Source organism: Rousettus aegyptiacus, unplaced genomic scaffold, assembly GCF_014176215.1.
Source record: "Rousettus aegyptiacus isolate mRouAeg1 unplaced genomic scaffold, mRouAeg1.p scaffold_m13_p_2, whole genome shotgun sequence".
Classification (NCBI taxonomy): Eukaryota; Metazoa; Chordata; class Mammalia; order Chiroptera; family Pteropodidae; genus Rousettus; species Rousettus aegyptiacus.
Window position 1 is genome coordinate 94567604 of NW_023416295.1, and position 14068 is coordinate 94581671.

Here is a 14068-nt window from a genome sequence, read left to right on the forward strand (position 1 = left end):
AAATTTCTTTCTGTCATCGCATATTTCACCCCCTTTAACTTGACTACCTTCCCCCTCCCCCTCCCTTCTGGTAACCACTAGGCTATATTATAGTCCATGTGCATGACTCTGTTGGTTTGCCCTGTTCATTTGTTGCTTTTAGGTTTATATCTCACACAGAAGTGATACCATGTGGTTTTCAACTTTTTCTGTCTGGCTTATTTTGCTTAGCATGATTATCTCGAGGTCCATCCATGTCGTCACAAATGGCAGTATTTCATCTCTTCTTATGGCTGAGTAATATTCCATTGTATATACGGACCACAGCTTCTTTAGCTAATCATCTATCATAGAGCACTTCAGTTGCTTCCATGTCCTGGCCACCGTGAATAATGATGCTATGAAGATTGGTGTGCAAATACCATTTTGGATATGAGTTTTCAAGTCTTTGAGGTAAATACCCAGTAGAGGGATTGCTGGATCATATGGTAGATCAAGTCTTAGTTTTTTGAGGAAACTTCATAATGTTTTCTATAGTGGCTGTACCTATTTCCAGTCCCACTAGCAGTGTACAAGGGTTCCTTTTTCTCCACATCCTCTTCAACATTTGTTATTACTTCTCCTGTTGATAACAGCTATTTTAACAGTTGTGAAATGGTATCTCATTGTGCTTTTGATCTCCATTTCCATAACAGCTAGTGATGTTGAGCATCTTTTCCTATGTTTGTTGGCCATTTGTATGTCCTCTAGGGAGAAGTGTCTGCCCATTTTTTGATTGGATCATTTGTTTTTTGTTGTTATTGAGTCGTATGAGTTGTTATTGAGTCGTTTTGTTGTTATTGAGTCGTATTGAGTTGTATTTTGGATATTAGACCCTTATCAGAGACATTGCTTGCAAATATATTTTCCCATTCAGATGGTCTCTCTTTACTTTGTTGACGATTTCTTTTGCTGAGCAGAAGCTTTTTAGTTTGATGTACTCCCATTCATTTATTTTAGCTTTTATTTCCCTTGCTTTTGAGGTCAGATTCATAAAATCCTCTTTAAGTCCGAGGTCCTTGAGTTTGGTTCCTATGTTTTCTTCTATGCATTTTATTGTTTCAGGTCTTATATTTAGGCCCTTAATTCATTTCGAGTTAATTTTGGTGTGTGGCAATAGACAATAGTCCAGTTTCATTCTTCTGCAGGCGGCTTTCCAGTTTTCCCAGCACCATTTATTGAAGAGGTTTACCTTTCTCCATTGTATGTTTTGGGCATTTTTGTCAAAAATTATTTGCCCATATAAATATAGGTTTACTTCTGGATTCTTGATTCTCTTTCACTGGCTCATGTGTCTGTTTTTCTGCCAATACCATGCTGTTTTGATTACTGTTGCTTTGTAGTGTAATTTGAAGTCGACAGAGTGATGCCTCCAGCCTTGTTCTTTTTTCTCAGGATGGCGTTGGCAATTCGGAGTCTTTTGTGCTTCCATATAAATCTGATGATTTTTTTGTTCTATTTCTTTAAAAAATACTGATGGGGATTACATTAAATCTGTATAATGCTTTAGATAATAAAGTCATTTTAACATGTTGAGTCCTCCAATCCAAGAATACGGAATAGCTTTCCATTTCTTTGTATCTTCTTTGATTTCTTTTAATAGGGTCTTATAGTTTTCATCATATAAGTGATGTTTCACATGTTTCATTAGATTTATTCCCAGATATTTTATTCTTTTTGTCGCAATTGCAAAAGGAATTATTTTTTCCATTTCTTTTTCTGACACTTCATTATTAAAGTATAGGAAAGCCGTGGATTTTTGAACGTTGATTTTGTATCCAGAGACTATACTGTATGTGCTTATTGTTTCTAGTAGTGTTCTTGTGGAGTCTTTAAGGTTTTCTATATAGAGAATCATGTCATCTGCAAATAGTGACAGTTTGACTTCTTCGTTTCCTATTTGGATGCCTTTTATATCTTTCTCTTGCCTGATTGCGCTAGCTAGGACCTCTGAGGTTATATTGAATAACAGTGGTGATAGTAGACAGCCTTCCCTTGGTCTAGAGGGAAGATTTTTAGTTTTTCACCATTAAGTATAATGTTGGCTGAGGGTTTGTCATATATGGCCGTTATTATGTGAAGGTTCTTTCTTTCTATACCGATTTTGTTAAGTGTTTTGATCATAAATGGATGCTGTATTTTGTGGAAAGCTTTTTCTGCATCTATTGAATTGATCATATGATTTTTATTTTTTAATTTGTTTATGTGGTGTATCACATTAATGATTTGCATATGTTGAACCATCCCTGTGCCGCTGGGATGAAGCCCATTTGATCATGGTATATAATCTGTTTAATATGTTGCTGTATTCGGTTCATTAGTATCTTATTTAGGATTTTTGCATCTGTGTTCATGAGAGATATTGGTCTGTAGTTTTCTTTATTCATGTTATCTTTACCAGGTTTCAGTATCAGGGTAATATTGGCCTCATAAAATGAGTTAGGGAGTATTGCCTCCTCCTTGACTTTTTGGAAGAGTTTGAGGAGAGTAGGTATTACATCTTCTTTATAGTTTGGTAGAATTCACTGGTGAAGCCATCTGGTCCTGGACTTTTACTTTTTGGTAGGTTTTTGGTGATCGTTTCCATTTCCATACTGCTGATTTGTCTATTTAGATTTTCCAGTTCTTGATTCAGTCTAGGAAGGTTGTATTTTTCTAAGTACTGGTCAGTTTCTTCTAGGTTATTAAATTCGGTGTCATATACTTTTTCGTAGTATCCTTGTATGATCCTTTGTTGATACAAAAATTAACATGTTGATCATTAATCAGTAGAGAAATGCACATTAAAACCACAATGAGATGCCACTGCACATCTATTAGAACAGCTAAAATACAGACAGTGACAGCACCAAATGCTGGTGAAGATGTGAGAAACTTGATCTCTCATCTACTGCCATTGGGGACGTAAAATGGTACAAGCCACCCTAGAAAACAGTGTGGCAGTTTCTTTAAAAACTGAACATATACTTCAGTTCTGTACCCTAAAATGCAGTAATCACACACCTGGACATTTACATTAGAGAGATGAAAATTTATGCTCATGTAAAACCTTCGAATGGAAGTTTATAGCACCTTTATTTGTAATCACCAAACATTGGGAACAACAGATGAAGATTTAAACAAACTTTGCTACATCCTTACCTTGGAGCACAACCCAGCAATAAAAACGAGCCAACTACTGATCTCTGCTGTGATTTGGATGGATCTCGAAGGCATTCTGCTGAGAAAAGCTAGTCTCGAAAGGTGATTTTCTGCATGATTCCATTTATGACAGCCTTGAAATGACAAAATTATAAAGATGGAGGACAGACTAGCAGTTGTCAGGGGTTAGGGACGAGATAGGAGGGAGAAGGATGGGTGTGGCTATTAAGGGTAGCATGAGAGGGATCATTGTGGCAATGGAACAATTTTGTGTCTTGATTGACAGAAGTCTACACATGTGATACAATTGCATAGACTCCCGCTGCCCCGCCCACCCCCTCCCCTTACACATTGAATAAGCTGGTGAAATCTGAGTAAGGTCTATAGATTGCAGCATGTCAAGTTTCTGTTTTTGATTTGTTATATAAGATGTGACTGTTGGCAGAAACTGGATAAAGGGGACAGGGGACCTCTCTGTACTATTTTTGTAACTTCCTGTGAATCTACAATCACTTAAAAAGAAAGAAAGAAAGAAGAAAGAAAGAAAGAAAGAAAGAAAGAAAGAAAGAAAGAAAGAAAGAAAGAAAGAAAGATCCACTCAGCTCTTCAAGAAACAAGGAAGAAAGGAGAGTAAGCATTGCATAGCATTTACCCTGAGCCAGGTACTCTATGGGGATTATTTTATTCAGTTGAGGCCCTGTGAAGTATGTATTATCCCATTTCATAGACAAGGAGACCAAGGCTCAAAGTGACAAAATTGCGTTTCAAACCAAGTCTATCTGACCATAAAGCCTGTTCTCTTTAGGAATAAATGAAATAAATATTCAAGATTTTGCTTTACCTGCCAAAGTTACCATCCTCTCAGAAAGAAGCCCTGTGTACTTTATTTTGATCACTATTAATTGAATGATCTATCTCCTCAGGTTGTCCCTTTTGATGTCCATCTAAGCTAATCAGTACACACTCCTACTTTCTGAAAGCTTATGTCCTTCTTCAAATGCCACTTTCGTTATGCCACTCTCCAGCCCATTAATCTAAGTGCCCACTGAATGAAGCCTAAGTCCTTGGCTTGGTGCCCAGGCATTCGAGGTCCTGCCTGAGTGCCTCCTTCAGAAACGTCTGCTAAAAAAAAGTCAGTCTACGCTATGCTACCCTGAACAAGCCCAATCTTATCTGATCTTGGAAGCTAAGCAGGGTTGGGCCTAGTTAGTACTTGGATGGGAGACCACCTAGGAAGACCAGGTGCCATAGGCATAAAAAATTAAAAAATAAAGGATTATAAGATGACAAGGGCCTTGTAATCTGTGAGGTCAACCAAGGAAGGGTTGCCTCACTACTACTACTACTACTACTACTACTACTACTACTACTACTACTACTAAAATAGTCTGTTGTTTCCTCTCACATGAACCATCTCCTCTAACTGAAATAGTTTGTGGCTCCCATTTGCCTTTCCCGCAATCTAGCTCCCACTCATCCTTTCACTCTTCTTAGCCCATCTGGATTCTGTCCATCTTTACTGAACCGGCTTCACCGCCCAAGAAGCCCGTCCTGACTAGCCCAGTACAAAAGGTGCCCCTGTTCTTCACACTCAAGAACTTAAGTCTCTACTCAGCACACAGTAAGCACCAGGCATAGGCTTATTGAGGAAGTGAATTGATCTTACAGCATATGGTCTTGTATTGACAATAAATGTATATTTCTATGTTAGTTTCACTTCTCTAACCAGATGGCAAGTTCCTTAGGTCACACTGTTTCATATTCTCAGCAACCCTTAGCTAGGTTTACTAATTGATTTTAAAACACCCACTAATAATGAGAGCTTATTCTCATATCCTCAACTGGTTATCCATCTTCACCCTTGGTCAGTTATTCGATGATCCTGGCTTGGACACAGTCACTGCCGGGGGTGCTGGTGGCTCGAGGACCAGCTGCCATTGATTTTCTTCTTCTCGCTTCTCTTGTGAAGAAGTTTGAGTTGCAGAGGACCCAAGATGTGTGATCTCCTCTCCATTGCCCACCCACCCACCTCTCTCTGGATGAGTTCCTTCAGCAGTTCTAACCTTCGTTGAGGGGCTGGCTTGGCCCACGTTGAGAATGAACTCAGACAATGATGCTCATATCTCTCAGGATGAGCAAGTTAGGAGGGAGCTACAGAAAATGTAATAAAAGAAAGATTAGTTAGTGGCTGGGGAAAGGGCTGGGGCTTGACCTCGTTGCCTTTCACACATCAGTCTGTGCTGAGGCTTTGAGGAGGCACGATGGGGTGGAAGGTGTTTGTGAAACTCAGATGATTAGAAAGTGAGCTTGTTTCAAAGACAGTGAGTAGGAAAAGCTGCCTCTCTTTTCTGCTCTCTGGGTGCTTCTCAAAGGGCTCTAGGAACCCTTGCGAGATAGTAAGATGTTGGGGTCATCTGCTCAAGTGGTGCCCTTCAGAGGGAGCTTCTGGGTGTCCTTGAACCTTGATGCTCAGGAGTCAGATAGGGGCTCTGCCATCTATCCTGGCTCTTCAGAAAATCATCTAGAGTCCATGTGAAGAGACTCGAGGGACGGATTCAGCCAGAAGTGTCAATGCCGTGGTCTCTAGGATCCTTCCTGTTCTCTGGTTGAGCAGAAGCAATCTAGGACCACAACTTTGAAGAGTAAAATGGCTTCGTAGAGTGAGGGAGGAAGAGGAAGAAGTGATGGCCAAACCTCCATCTCTGTTTTCATTAATTGGGTCAGTTCCAGGGTGTCTGTCAGAAGGAACAGGCAAATTCCCCTGGAAAGGTGTTGCCGAAAGGTACATTTCCCTCCTCTTCATGGCAGTGTGGACACACATAGCTCTTTGGCTAACAGCACGCTCTTCCTGACCGATATGGTGGCATGCCAGCACAACCCGTGCAGAGCAAGGCTGGTAAATCCCCAGGAATTTGCACCACTGTCAAGAATTGTGGCAAGAAGAAAATGATGACATCCTCAGATTTTTGTCTAGGCCAGAAGTTGGCAAACTATACCTCAGGGGCTAAATCCAGCACGCTGCCTCTTTTTGTATGGCCTAGAAACTAAAAAATGGCTTTTAGATTTTTTAGTGGTTGTAAAAACATTTTAAAAAAGAATAATATTTTAAGAAGTGAGAAAATTATATGAAATTAAAATTTCAGGTCTATGAATAAAGTTTTATTGGCACACACATTTGTTCAAGTATCGCCTGTGGCTGCTTTAACACAGCTGAGCAATTGCATGTGACTGATGGACTGCAAAGAATTTGAGGTGCAAAATGAAAATAAGGGCTTCTCGTTAAAAAAGAATTATTCAAAATTCCACGATGGCAACAGGAGATCAGTAAACCAAATATAGTGGTCCCTCTAAACCCAGGGTCCTGTGTGACTGCCCATGAATCTGGCCCTAACTAAAATATTTACTATCTGGTTCTTTACAGAAAAAGTTTTCCAACATCTGCTCTAGAGAGTCAACACCAACATTAAAAACAAACAAACAATGTTAATCTCTAGCAAAAAATTTAGAGGAAGTTATTAAAGTGTTTCCGAACACACTTTGAAAATGAATTATTAAATACTAGGACACAATATGGGTTCACTCAAATTAAACTTATTTTCTTTTTGCTGGGATCATGGGCTGGAATGGGAGGGACATGGGGGCGGGGAAGGCCAGCGCTGTGGATATGTGCCCCAGTCCTTCGGTTTAGGCAGGCACCCTGCGCTCACGCCAAAACATCGGGGAAAATGAGTGACGTTTGTTCATGCATGAGGTTAAAGTTTAAAAGCGTAAATATTTTCGAGTCTTCTTATTTTTCAGATACCATGAAAGCTCATTTGAAAAACCTGCTTTATGTGCATTACAATTGAGTCGAGAAGTCATTTTTGAAAATTACGTGGGCTTTTTCTCCAGCCATCTCAGAGGCCATGCATGAAGTTGAATACCTGTTAGCATTTTTTGTCAGATACTGTACTTGAATTTGGTAGAAAGGTAGGCAGCAGATATAGTTTAAGGCTCCCAGATGGGGAATTGGGTGACTTCCCATCTGATCCCCAAAAGTTCAAATCTGCCTTATAGATTTTAGAATCCAAGTGAAGGTTATAGTCTGGAAGCTGCCAACACAATCTTCTGCCATCTCCATGAGATGATAAGAGCTTATTAAATAAAACAAGATATAACTTCCATTGGAGGTCCAATGGCATATCCATTTCTAGGTAGAATACTGATCTTTGCTCTTTCTGGGAGAACAGATTGATGCTTGTTGAGGGAGAAAGGGCTGGGGGATGGGCCCAGGCTCAACCTGTGTCTGGCTTCTTCACTGCCAGGGGTGCATTGTTAGGGCCGAGGCAGAGAGAACTGGCTATAGGGAGGAAACTCTGGGGCCTAGCTTTCCCCAGCTCATAGGTGCCATGCTGGAGGGAACCCTGGGCTGGAGAGCAGGTATCTGGGACTCCCCCTAAGTGCCCATGGGACCTTGACCATATTGCTTAGTATATCTAGACCTCATTCTGTTTAAAATGAAGAGACAGAACAGGGTTTTTGTTGTTGTTTTTTTTTTTTAAATTGAGTTTATCGGGGTAACATTGGTTAATACAATTATAAAATTTTCAGGTGCACATTAAAATTTGACATCTATATAATCTATTGTGTGATTACTACCCAAAGTCCAATTTCCTTCAGCTTCCATATATTTGGTCCCCTTTACCCACTTCACCCTCTCCAACCTCCCTACATTTGACCCCCTTTAGCCCATCTACCTCGCCCCTCCTCCCCTACCGCCTACCCTCTGGTAACCACTAGTCCGTTGTCCATAGGACGGGGTTATTCTTAACACCCTTTCCAGTTCTACTCATCTATGAACCTATAAGAAAAAATTTTCTAACATACAGATCTGTTCAAAAATAGAACTGGCTACCTCAGAGAGTAAGAGATGCATAGTCAAAGGGAACCTGCGATAAGAGGGAGCTTAGGGCAACCCCCACTGCTCTCTTAGGGTGCCCTTAATAGAAAGCAGCCTTTCTTTACTTCTAATATAAAGTGAATTCCTCAGGAGGTTTCTGCTCCGAGCCAAACAAATCTAACAAAAGGTAGTTTGCTAACCTCCTTGTGCCCCATTCCCGCTTAGAAAATGGAAGGTGCTCTCAGGTGTACTTTCAGAGTAGATGAGAGGAGGCAGAAAGAGCGGCCAGACAGCCTGGGGCAACAGGGAGGGCAGGGATGGAGGCGGCAATGTGCTGCCAGGAAACTTTGAATATTCCAGAGACGGGAGCCCTAAACTGGGCTGAGCAAAGGAGATGGGACGCCTGGGAGAGCTGGGGCCGGGGAGGCCTGAGGAGCAGCGACCAGGCCAGTGGACGAGCGTTGGTGCCAGGCTGAGGTGCTCAGGCTTATCCCTGGCCAAAAGGAGCCTTTCGAAAGATCCTAGATTAGAGAGCGACAATGACTAAGGCCGGGCCCAAGACTGCAAGGACTGGGTGTAGGAGCAGCCTTTAAATTAAAAAAAAAAAAAAAAAAAGTTTTTCATTGTGGTAAAAAATATATAACATGATATTTATGATTCTAACTCTTTGTAAGTGTGCAATGCAGCGGCACTAAGCGCATTCACAGTGTAGTGTAACCATCGCCATAACCTATACCCCACACCTGTTCATCATCCCCAACAAATACTCTCTTCTACTTTCTGTCCGTATTTGTTATTTTCATTTAATTAATTTCTTATTGTCATAACATTTACATGACAAAAGTTTCCATTTTAATCATTTTTAAGGGTGTAATTCAGTGGCATTAAGTATATTCACGATGTTGTGCGACCATCACCACCATCCTTCTCCACAACTTTTTCATCTTCCCAATCTGAAACTCTGTTCCCATTAATCACCGCCTCCCGTTCCCCTTCCCCGGCCCCTGGTAACCACCATTCTACCTTCTGTTTGCGTGGCTTTGCCTACTCTAGGTAACTTCTATAAGAGGCATCATACAATATTTGTTTTTTTTTGTGTCCGGCTTAACAACTTAGTATAATGTCCTCAAGTTTCCTCTATGTTGTAGCATGTATCAGAATCTCCTTCCTTTTTAAGATTGAATAATACTCCATATGTGTGTTTTGTTTTACCCGTTGAGCCATCAATAGACACGTGGGTTGTTTCCGTCTTTTGTCTACTGCGAATAATGCTGTTGCGAACATGGGTGTATGGATAACTTTTTAAAATCCTGCCTTCAGTTCTTTGGGATACATACACAAAAGTGGGATTTCCAGATCAGATGGTAGTGCTACGGTTAACCTTTTGAGGAGCTGCCATACCGTTTGAGGGTAGCCCTGGGGAAGGCAGCAGAGGAGGGGCTGGCAGGGTCCAGGCAGGCCCGGGCTTCCATCCGGCTGGTCGCGTGACTCCACATCAGTGGCATCCTGCTTGGAGCCTGTTTCTCTCCCGTTCATTTATGGAACACCTAGAATGCTCCAGCCGCTTTCCTAAGCACAGGGGTACGCTGACGATGAAACAGATGTGGGCCGTGTTCTCATTCGACATCTGTATAAAACGTGGACGTGCTCCCCAGGAACATGTGTAAGGGCTAGCTCAGTGTCTGGCTCATCATAAGCACTTAATAAAGAGTTCTTTCCTTCCCTTTAACTCGGCAGCTGGATGATCAAGGATTCTGTATGTTCTCATATAAATAACCTCCTGTCGAGGTATTCACATAAATAACCCCCTTCTAATTCTCATTTTTAAAACAAAGAGGGCCACTGTGAAAAATAACAACAAATCCAGGGCCGGTATGAAGTAGGAGCTGTCTGTTTTTGAAGGGGGCGTTCAGTGAAGAAAGAAGAGGACCTTATGCAAAGCCGGGCTGGCAGGAGGTGTTGGGTGGCAGTGGGGAGCTGGCGCCTGGGTTTGCCTTGGTAACTAAAGTTACCCACAGTCAACAGTGACTGACGCAAACCTGGGGACCAGCACACATTGGCAAACCTCAAAAGGCATCCCAAGAAAAGCTGGGGAGAGACGCAGAACATAAATAAAAGAGTTTGGGTCAGGACGCTTCCCCACCGACCTGGCCTGGCCCCCACAGCTGGGATTTTGTGTCCCCGAGACCGGAGAAGATTGCTTCCTAGCCCTGCTGGGAACAGACCAGACCTTGACACCGCCTCTGGTCAGCACCCGCGTGGACCTGGAGTCCGGCGCGGATTCCGGCCCATGTGGTTTCCTGATCTGGTTGCTACATATGGAGAAGAGAAAAAGAAACATTTTTTGTGGTGAGATCTTTTTCATTCAAAGGGGGAAAATGGGAGAGAAAGAAAATGAGGGCAGTTGCTGGGAAAGGCTTGGCAGGTGTGGGTTGGAGGAGCTGTCCCCACGGGCCGGTTAGCGGCAGGTGTGGGTGAGAAGGGCCGACGCCGGGCAGGCCCAGGCTTCCTGGGGTCGTGGGGCATCTCCTGGCTGGCGAAGCAAGTGCGAGCAGTCGAGCAGTCGCTGCAGCCTGCGCGCGCCGCAGCCGCCTCCGGGGCCTCGCTCCGCCAGGCCAGCGAGGCTTGCAGCACGCGCTCGCGTCTCTCTCCTCTGGGTCTTGGGAGGGAGAATCCGGAGAAACTCCAGGAGGAAGTAATTACGTTTAACAGAAGCCCTGGTTTGCAGACACACATCCAGTCAAGAATATTTAGTCTCTGTTTACAGAGACACCTACAAACACACGTATATGGGAAATTATTCCCGGGGGTTGGTGACGTCTCACCAGACCCACTCCCATGCCTCAGCTCTGAGGTGACAGAGATTCTGGGCAAAGGATCTCATACTCCCAGGAGATTGTACTGAGGAGATCTCTAAGAATGTCATAGCCAGTCCCAAGTTATGCTGATGACTTTTAACACCATGTAGTAAAACCAACACTCTTGCTAAGACAGGAAAGATCAGTGGGTCTCTTGAAATTGTTCAGCCATTTCATTCTAATGGGCCGGAAAAAGATGAGCATGGTCTCTTGCCCACTAAGGGAGGCTCCCTCGCTCCCTCCTGGCACCATTATTGTCTTTATGTCCTCAGGTCAAAGAACTCAGAGGGGCCAGCTCGGGGAGGGAGGGCTCATGTCAGGTGTGGCATGAAATGGCTCATATTCTAGATGCACAGGGCTCTGCAGAGACAGGCTCCTGTCTTGGCAAGCTTGTATCAGAGAGGGGAGATGAGACAGTTGCAAATTCAATGACCAAAAATTGCAAGAGACCTGGTGGTGCAGAAACATCCTCAGGAGTTGAAACAGCTCAAGGACAGCAGCTGGGTCAGGTGTGAGTGAAGCTCCTGAGCCTGGCAAGTCATTGAGGGGAAGGCGGCCTGGAGCCGAATGTGGGTCGGAGGTGAGAGTGGTTCCCTCTGCCCTGTGAAAGCTCTTTTTGTTGGTCTCCTACACCAGGGGTCCCCAACCCCATGCCATGGATCTCTGTGGGTCTGTGGCCTGTTAGGAACAGGCCACACAGCAGGAGGTGAGCGGCGGTTGAGCGAAGCTTCATCTGTATCTGCAGCCGCTCCCCAGAGCTAGCATCACTGCCTCAGCTCCACCTCAGATCATCAGGCATTCGATTCTTGTAGAAGCACTAGTTCCTGGTGCCAAAAAGGTTAGGGACCACTGCCCTGCTCTCTGATCCTGTCCTGATTCACTGTTGATTCACATCTTTGGTTTAGAACTCCTTGCAAGCAGAAATCTTATTCATATTTCTGTGTCTTATGAGATGCTGAGCATAGTCCCTGCCCCCAGTAAAGAGGCAGCTAGTTCTTAGAGGAGTGGATTGTCCTCAGGTTGGCTAGAGAGGAGCCCAGCACATGGGCAACTGGGACCTCCCTCTCCTGCTTGTGTCTCATATGCTACTCAGTGGGTGTTTCTGGCCAGTTCCAGCACTTGCTGGAGTAGACACTGCCCTACCTTGCCACAAGTCTCTTATTGGCATAAATGAGGCTCCATGTGTTAAGAAAATAGTATGAAGAAAGGTAGGAAAAAGAATCAGTAGTCTACAGGCCTTACCTGGGCTCCTGCAGCAGCCCCCACCCCACCGAACTGGGCGGGGCCGAGTCAGAGCTCAGCGGCCCCCACCCCGCCCTTCAGAGGCTGGACGTGGCCCACTCCCACCGTTGTCTTCCTCCACTGATTCCTTCTAGATTAGCTCAGTGTAGCTTTACCCCAAAGACTGTCCAAATTGGCAAGAGTCACCGATTGGACTGTTTGGCTTTTAATAAAATTTATGATTTAAATCTTGTGCTCTTAACACCTTCTTTGCAAGCCTCAGAGGGAAACAAAAATGTTAAAGTTGTTTACTCATTTCCTTCATAACATGGAGTCCCCTCACACTTGGCCAAAACCTCTGTGTGTGTGTGTGTATTAGTACAGAGTTAGGTCATATGGCTGCATAGCACACACACACACACATGCATGCACACACACACACTCGGAGGGAGAGGGGGAACCTTTAAAAAGGCTGGCTGCATTTCAGTCCCTGGCAAGTTCCCAAAACATCAAATGAGCCCTTCTGCATGAAGAATTTCCTCGGAAGAAGGAAAACCTGCATTAGATTCTGAATTTTTCCTCACCGTGATCAGTGAGGTAAGGAAGACACCTTCTCAGAATTCTTGAGAGCTATTGGAAGGAAATGAAAGTTCAAGGACACCAAGGTGCCTGAGCCGAGTTTGGTACAGGCGAGGGTAGAAAGGTCACGGTAAGATCCTCAAACAGGAGACGGGGGCTCTGGGCTCAAAGCCTAGCAGCTTCCCTCTCAGTTGTTTGCACAAGAGGTGCGGTTGGAGGACCCTGCTGCCCCTGCTCTGGCCAGGAAACAGGGACTTTGAACAGGAGAGGCAGCAGGTGGGATTCCCCATGACGTCGAGTAGTTCTGGCACAGGCTTGTTCTGACCTGTCCTGCCCACAGGGGAAGTTCGGTTCATAACAGATGTCTGTGCTAATATTTTAGGGACTGATACGATCCTAGTGACACGTGCTAAAACTGGGCCAGCTGTGGAAGTGTCTCCTGGAATACAAAGGTCACGGAAAGCCGACCAGTGAGCAAACCAGTCTGAACCACTTGGTGAACTCTAGCATGCACCATGCACGCGGGGACCTAAAAGGAGTAACACGCACAGTCCTTGCCCCCGGGGGCCTTAAATGCAGAGAGAAGAGCAGACCACTGGGGGCTGGGTGGGAGGAAATGGAGACCAAAGTGTTCCCTCACTTCTGGGGTTGAATGGGGACACCTTGGGTGCCTTTTGCAAGTTTTAGTCCGCGTAGGAGGGCTCCGAGGCATTGGAACCAGGGTTTGTTTGTATGCTGCGGCCTGAACTCCACGACGTGACGTTCTGGCCAAGGAATCCAGTCTCCCTGGGTCTCTTTTGTCACACTGACTAACCGGCAGGACAGACAAAGCTTGCATTCAACAGCCCATCCCTGTAGGAGGGTGACATGGCCCCAGCTGATGAGGCAGACACATTGGTATCTGGGTTTTTTCCTCCTCAAGCAGAAGCAATATGATTCTTGGCATCTGACTCCCCAGGGGGAGGGGACAGCAGCCCAGGCCTGGGGACTAGGCTCCCAGAAGGCAGGCCCTGGGGTCTTCTGATGGAGCCTCCCTGAGTTCAGGGTGGGCCCGGAGGGAGCCTGGGACAGGGCCGGAGAGAGGAGGTCAGTGATCCCCCCACAGATTTCTTGTTTCAGGTCTCAACTTTCCCACCCGTAGATTAATCCTACATCTATGGAAGATTTTAGACGGCAGGACCCATAACCTTGGAGAGGCTCTGGTCAGAGTGGGATGACCTTCTCTAAAGTGGGTGGTCCTGTTTTCAAGGCCATAGGCAAAACAATATGTGGATTTCCTTACAGGCCATGAGGGTGATCACACCCCACAGCGAGAGCTGGCCCGTCCACGCTGATTTAATGGAACAGACGGCTGCTGGTGCCCGCCATGGCC

The 14068-nt window shown here is 44.7% G+C and overlaps 1 pseudogene; it reads left to right on the forward strand.

Moving 5' to 3' along the window:
• Positions 1 to 4295: 4295 nt before the first annotated feature.
• Positions 4296 to 4413, forward strand: LOC118613945 (annotated as a pseudogene).
• The last annotated feature ends 9655 nt before the right edge of the window (positions 4414 to 14068 follow it).